Source organism: Olea europaea, chromosome 4 (assembly GCF_002742605.1).
Source record: "Olea europaea var. sylvestris chromosome 4, O_europaea_v1, whole genome shotgun sequence".
Lineage (NCBI taxonomy): Eukaryota > Viridiplantae > Streptophyta > Magnoliopsida > Lamiales > Oleaceae > Olea > Olea europaea.
This window is the reverse complement of record NC_036240.1, coordinates 1003193-1010822: the sequence shown is the minus strand read 5'-3', so window position 1 is coordinate 1010822 and position 7630 is coordinate 1003193. Positions and strand designations below refer to the sequence as shown.

General features: G+C 33.4%; 1 long non-coding RNA gene across 1 annotated transcript; it reads right to left on the bottom strand.

The window, feature by feature from the left end:
• Nucleotides 1-3252: 3252 nt before the first annotated feature.
• Nucleotides 3253-4745, bottom strand: LOC111393197. The gene is made up of 2 exons (XR_002702375.1): nt 4297-4745; nt 3253-3599 (listed from the first exon to the last, which is right to left on the bottom strand). It is a non-coding gene; the product is annotated as an uncharacterized LOC111393197 (long non-coding RNA).
• Nucleotides 4746-7630: the final 2885 nt, after the last annotated feature.

Below are 7630 nucleotides of genomic sequence, written 5' to 3'. Positions count from 1 at the left end.
CAGTTTGTATAACCAAAGGATGGTTCGTATACAATGGAAATCGAAGTCCTACCTTTAAAAGGAATTCACTAGTGGCTAAACACCTTGACCTAGGGTAACATGCACGCTCATCAAAAGAGGGGGCTAGGAGCTCTACATCGTAGAGAATACAATATTTTTCCCTAAGACTTACTAAGTGAGAGGCATTTACAATAGAGAGAATTTTTTAGGCCCCCAAACCTTCCTCCCCCGAACCACCCTTCACAATTGGAAGGCAGCTTCGACCAGCATTAATGGCCTTAACTAGGTCAGCAGTATTGGTGACTTCAACCCCTATCTCAGTACCCAACCTCACATCTACCTCCTTAGACAAAGATGATGCCATGTTAGTTATAAAACTTAAAGAAAATTTTAGATACTTACAAAAAATTGATCAAAACGGGTAGAAAATTTTCAAAATCCAAAAAGCTTGAATAAGGAAGAAAATGGTGAAAACACAGAAGCGTAGACAACTCAAGAACACATGAATAATGCAAAGGAGAAAAAAGATTTTCGCCTAAGCCTTCCCATTTTATAGGAAACAACTTCTGATCCTGACCGTTGAATTCAAAAATCCGATCTCCCAATTGTTGATTTGGCAATTAAATCTGAGCTGCTCACAATATTTGCTATTTCGTATTCTAGAGCTCAGATTGCACCGTGACTCTTACATACACCACTTTTCCTGGGGGACAAAAGGTATACCTGTAACCGACATCATTGCACATCTAATGCAAAGATGGTTACGTGTATAGGAAATTGAACCGCTGTCAGCTGTCTTTTCTAGAGATTGCAAATGACAGTCAATCATTCCAACGCGGTGCTCAATAACCCCCACACTTTCCAACGCCGACCCTATACAACTTCTCTAATCAATAACTACCTCATTTCACTTTCGAAGCTCATCACTTCGACAAATTCACATTACTATAACCTCGAAGTAAATGAACATCGGTTCAGACAGCTTCTTCCTAGGATGTAGCTTTCAGGTGCCTCAATTTTTCCATAAACTCTAATTTCCACATAAATGTTCGCAAATTAGACTTGGAGGACTACAATATTGCACAGATTTTTCAAAATTGACGAAATATAAAATTCTATGTATCACATGAATGATTATACATAGACTTTGAGGGACTATTGTTGCTGATCATACATTACGGTCCACGTGGAAGCCCCATAAAAGGTCAACGGCTGAGGTTGTTGCATTAAATGATGAGGTCATTTCACTAGAGTTATCCGAAGTAGTCCTAGCCCTTACGTATTCGAGGTGGGCCTACTTCTTTTCGTCGAACTCCACAACTCGGATAAGCACATTTTTGGAGTTGATTGATGTGACGTCCTCATTAAATAAGCGTCAAGGATGTCAGCCTAAGGATGTAGTGTGGCCGACCTCTTGTCAAATGCCTGTCAATGTAATTAATGTGAGGTAGGATTGATGTGACGCCAAGGTCTAGTAGATTAGGCCACGTGGATCGGATTCAATGGTGACCACCTCGGCACGATCACTATAAATAGCCATTTCTTGTATCATTTTAGGGGATGCACCTTTGAACAAGGAAGAGAACATAATCCACTTATTCATATATAGTTGCTCACCATTTCCACCTTCTTCTACAAATACATGCATTTATAGTCGGTATATGGCTAAACACACTCATGTGTACATTGTCTTCGAAAGACACCTGTTGGCCATTTTCGGAAGTCAACATCTGTTCCAGAGAATTTGTAAGCAAATGAATTATCAGATAAATATCGATAGTTAGGTAACTTCATATTTTAAGGAAACAATATAAAATAACTCTTAATCGTGACTGTATGGCATGTGTTAACTGTTGAGTTGGACATGTAAAGTCTCTAACATTATTTAATCTAAGAATTCATCTATAAATATTCATGTACATTATTTAACCTAGAAATGCACATATTCACTCTATAAATTAGAATTTTGATTTTTGTACTCGGGTGTTGATACGTCCGATTACACGCCCCTCACAAGAAGGGACGTGTCGACATAATGTATTCATTGGCGGACAGATGCGTGCATCGATCATGCTAGCGAAGTCCTCACTCTATCTCTCTCTCCTACATTTTTTATGTCTTTCACTCAAGTGATGACCCGTGCTCCTTATATCAAATTTGATTTTTATTCTTTTTTCTCACTTACTTTTTACCGAATTAATTTTTAATTAACCTTAAATATTACTTTGAAGTAAAAATCTATTCTAATAAAAAAAAAAAAGAATAATACAAAAGACACATGCCAAGATTATTGATCATTACCTTATTGCCTCAATTTTGAAACAGAAATTCCAATGTTTCAAGGATTATTAAGCCCTTGTTTGAGCCCCATTTTTGTCGAAAAAAAATAAAATTTTTGAATAGTGTATTGATGAAAAATGTATGGTTAAAAAATAAGGAAAAATTTTGAATTTGCATTTAATATTATTTTATTGAAAAATGCGTTGTTGAAATGAGGTCAAAACACTGTTCAAGAATTCTTTTTTTTTTTTTTTTTTCAAAAAATGAGGCTCAAACCAAGGGCTAACACAAAAGTTTAGGAACCGTTCTCTTCGTGTTTGAGTTTTATAGTTTTGAGTTTTGAATTTATTTTGAGTTTTGTGTTTTGAGTGGCTATATTGAAACTGTTGAAAATTCATTCTTTTTGTCATTTTGAAAAATAATTTCTGGAAATATAAAATTGAAAAACGTGTTTACTTTGAAATTTTGAGAATTTATTTTTATAATATTTTATTCAAGAAATATGATTATTTATTAAATTTTAATATTTTAATGTTAATATAGTATTAAATAATATATAAATTTTGAAGTTGGTGAAACCTGAAATTTATTTCATTTTAGTATTGAAAATAATGAAATTTATTTCATTTTAGATCTGACCTCAAATTTGTTTCATTTTAGTATTGAAAATAATGAAGTTCCTTCGTTCTATCATTACATTCATACGAAAGAGTTGGTCGACGAATTGACACAACCATTTATAAAAAATAATGACCTCCACAATTTCTTGAGATCCTAATACACAATAGTGAACAAAATTAAAGAAGAAACACGTGTGAAGTGTTTACTATCATGTCAATTCTTTAAAGTACACTTTACCAAAGTCGTCTTCAATGCAAATGTCACGAGTAGGTTTAGCTTTGAGAAAATTTTCCATTTCAATAAGTCCACATTTGTCAACTTATAATCCGTAAATTTCGAAGAGCATGTTAGTCATACGAAATACATATCAAATTATAATCAATTATATACTTCGATAAACATGAACTAAGTTAGTTTTATCATGACTGTAACATATCCACTTCGGTAACAATTACAACAAAGCTGAACACCTTATTATCATCAGGAGAAGCAGCATATGGTTAGCTACTATTTTTACATGTTGCTAACGCTATTTGCTATTTGCTATTTGCTATTTAGAAGGTTGTACATGATGGAGAAGTGGCTACCAAGCAGGTGAGTACAAGTGTACGGGTAATTGCTGCCTCTTAATGTTGCAAAACTCAAGGGAAACTTGTAAATTAGAAATGGATCCAATATCAAGCTGTTTTTGTTACCATCTACAATTATCAGAGAATCAAAAATCAATATACGATTTCCCAAAAATATGCAACTTTGTGCTACAATTAGCAAAATGTGGTGTTTAATCCTTGACTCTATCTAATTTCTCGAGTCCTAATCTTGATCTATTTGTTTAGTATCATGACCTTTCATCAATTAACATTGGATTATCAATCTTTCCTCCTTAATCAAATTCAATGAGAGGCAACCAACTTCAAACGTTTCTCATCATTCATGAACAAAAATTACTTACACATACTGGGAAGAGACATCTCACAGCTTTTCCAAAATAATCTATACTTGCAGTATATATTTTCATAGTTATGATTTATGGAAAGAATTTGTTTGATATTGAATTGCATTCTTCTGAAGCAAATTAAGCAATCCACCACCACGAGTGGCATTTACAGATTACTCAAAGCCAATTCCCAGTGATTTGAATTCAATCTCATTCATCTGATAATGAGACCTATCTCCAACAGAAAGATTTCAACAATTTCTTATCCAAACTAAGACTAATAGTTTGCAGACTCCTTAAGAAACATTAAGTAGCCAACAAGATAATGAAAGTCACCTCATTTTCAACATCCAATTTCGAAAATTTCAATAACAGTAAGTAGCCAAAAAATTCAATAACATACAAGAAACCATAAATAAATGTGCAAAAACTAAACCCAACCCATTCAAAAAACCAACCTTGATGTTTGGAAAGTAGAATTGATTGTTTGTATAAATAAAATTTCATCAATTTTGTTGGGACCAAATCTGCCACAACTCACGGACTACTTTCACAAGCTCACTCGAATCTAGACAAAATTGTAGGTGACCCATGGTGGTATTGGATACGCCTGGTTGACAGGTGTAGAGTGGTGGTGGTCCGCGCTTGAAACGGTGGCCGACGACGGTGAAAATACGGTGAAAATCGTGACTGGTAGTGCGGTTTTGGGTGATGATTGGGGCTGTTTTGGGCAACTCCGTGGCCAGGTGATGACAAGAGCTTGAAGAGGGAGGTGAAGGGGTTCGAATGGTTGTGAAATCTGGTGTTCTAGGTGGCGGGGGGTGGTCGATTGTTGAGGAAGAAGGCAGCAGGTTTTCCTTGGTTCTCTGCTCTCACGCACAATAATGGAAAATGAGTTGTTTTGAGTGTTTTCAATTTCCCTGTGTTTTGTACATTTTTTTTTTTTTTTTGAAAAGTCATTTTCGAAAATAGTAAAGAGAACTCGTTTTCACCGTTTTAAAAAATCGAAAACAGAAAATGGGTTGAAAACAACAAAGAGAACAGCCCCTTATTTTTTCAGTTTTGTAAGTCTTCTACCATGACTTATTTATTTATCGTCTTTAGTCACAATTTCTTTACTATTAGGAACTAGGAAGCTTAGGCTGCGGTTGGTTTATCGTTTTCGGCTCATTTTTCGTTTTTCGTTTTCGAAAACGCGGAAAACGCATTTGGTCCGTCGTTTTCGAAAACGAGTTAAAATTTATAATTGAAAACGCAAAACGATTTTTTATCGTTTTCAGCGTTTTCAGTTATAAATATCGAAAACGCTCAAAACGCGGAAAACGGGTCGTTTTCGGGGAAAGCTAAAAATCGTTTCGAAAATGAAAATGAAAAATGAAAATGCAAAGCAATCACTACCTTATTTATTCCTTATCAAGATTAATTCATTAGTTACAATTTTAATTGAAGTTACATTATTTAATAATTATATTTATATCTACTGTTTCAAATAACTTTTAACTTACATTTTTCTCTTGAAAATGTAGATGAAAAATTAAAATTTTGACTTACTGTAGGCAAAAAATGGCTTGAATACTTGTGGCTTAGCTAATATTGCTCACTGTACCAGCATTGCTTTTAATGACAAACACATTTTTTTTAATTAAAAAACTAGACATGTAAATATTGAGATCGAAAGTCCACTAATAGTTAAAAGTAGGGTGGAATGAAGATAATTTTTTTTGCATATTTCTAAAAATGTTATTCTTGTTTACGTGTCTACTGTAAGACCGTCCTTAGAGATTATTTTAAGAATAACTCTATTTGTACTAAATTTGGGGTACTAAAAGTTGTCCCTCTCTCTCACAACGTATGCAGGTCCCGCGTGAATATAAAAATTCTCAAATGTAGTTTCCATCACCTATTGTGAATAATAGGTAAAGGATTACGTAAAAAAATTATGTACATATATAGGGTTGTCAATGAGCCGAGCTGAGCCGACTCGGCCCATGAAAGCACGAGCTCGTGGGCCGAGCCGAGCCCTGCTCGCGAGCAGACGTCGTTTTTCTTTTTTATTTTTTTAAACAAATAAGTAAATTGAAAAATAAAAAAGTAATTTTAATTTTTAAATCGTGAATTATATATAAAAAAATTAGGTAAAAAATTTAAACCCTCCTCCTTTATCCGGGCTTGGGATCGGCTACTTAAATTTAGAGTAGGCTGAGTTAAAAATTGTGTTGTTTGTTTGTTTGTTCGTGTACAATTTTTTAAATAAAATTTAAAATATTATTAAAAATTATTTTTTCAAGCAACGCTGCACGTCCCCTTGTATATAATTTTCGAAGAAAATCCCTTCTAAAAATTGAAAGGGTAATCGAATACCCTTTCAATTGTCAGAAGTCTTCACTTCGAAAATTATATAGAAGTTTTTCACTTCGAAAATTATATATAATCTTCGAAGTTTTTTAAAGAAAATTAAAAGTAATGATAAGAAAAGAAAAGTTTCATCAATATAATTAAATCAAACATCACTTACTTGTCGACATGCAATTTCGGCATATTTATCTTGTAGTAAAAAATGAGCGTCCTGCTAATCCTTAACGCACATTAACGCTTCTAAAATATATTCTTTAATTCAGCTCCTGACCTCGCTCAAAACTCTTTTACTTGCACTAAAAGTAGACTCCGAAACAACAGTGCCAACCGGAGGTGTCAGCAGATCTTTTGCAATCGCAGATATAACTGACCAACGTCGTTCATACTTTCGCCAGAATTCAATTACTTCGTCTGAACTTTTTTTAATTGTTTTATCTATTGATATATTTTGGTTGAAATAATCAATTAATTCACCAGGCAATGCATTATGGTTTAAGCCCGTAGATGTTTGATGAGAATGAGATACAGATGGTGACGACATGACAGTGACAGTGGTAGTAGATGAACACATTGCAGATGAATCAAATCTATACAAATTAATGCTTTGAAATAAATTAAATATTTTCGCATCTTCTTCTTCAATTTCAGTGGAAGGAGTAGGTGCAGATGGCACCCGACTAATATTGGTATTCATTCGGTTCGCATATAATTCATACATTTTACATAATGTTTGATCTAAATTTCTATATGTGATAGGTGTATCAAATGTTAAGGCATTTGAAAGTTGATCAATTATATATTTAGTTTTCGATAAATTATATCGGGGGTCCATCACGCATGCTAAAGAAAATAACATAGGCAAATCTTTCCAATATTTTCTAAATGTTAATTCCATAGTAATTATGATTTCACTAAAATCAGGGTCATTTCTGTATTTATGAAATGTTCTTACAATTATATAAAGACGTTCAAGCACCATACAACTAGTGGGATAGTAAACGCCCGATAAAATCTTAGTGGTTTCATAAAAAGATGTAAAAAAAATTTAACTTTCAAAGCTAAATGTCAATCACGTTCAGTCAATATGCCATCATCATCACTTCTAACATGTCTATTGTTATAAAAGTCAGTTATTAAATGTTCAAAACATTCACATGATTTTAATAGCAAGTAAGTAGAGTTCCACCTATGACCTACGCCGCTAACAAATGTTTTAGCATTTTGCACTCCTATTTCGGTACAATAATCCTCAAATGCTTGTTTTCTACTTGGAGAGATTGTGATATATATTAGTGCGTTCTTAATATTTTGAAATTCATCCTTTATATATTTTAAACAATCTTGAACAATTAAATTCAAAATATGACATACACAACGAATATGAAACAAAAATCCATCAAAATCAGGTTGTAATACCCTATGCAATTTTTCAGCAAC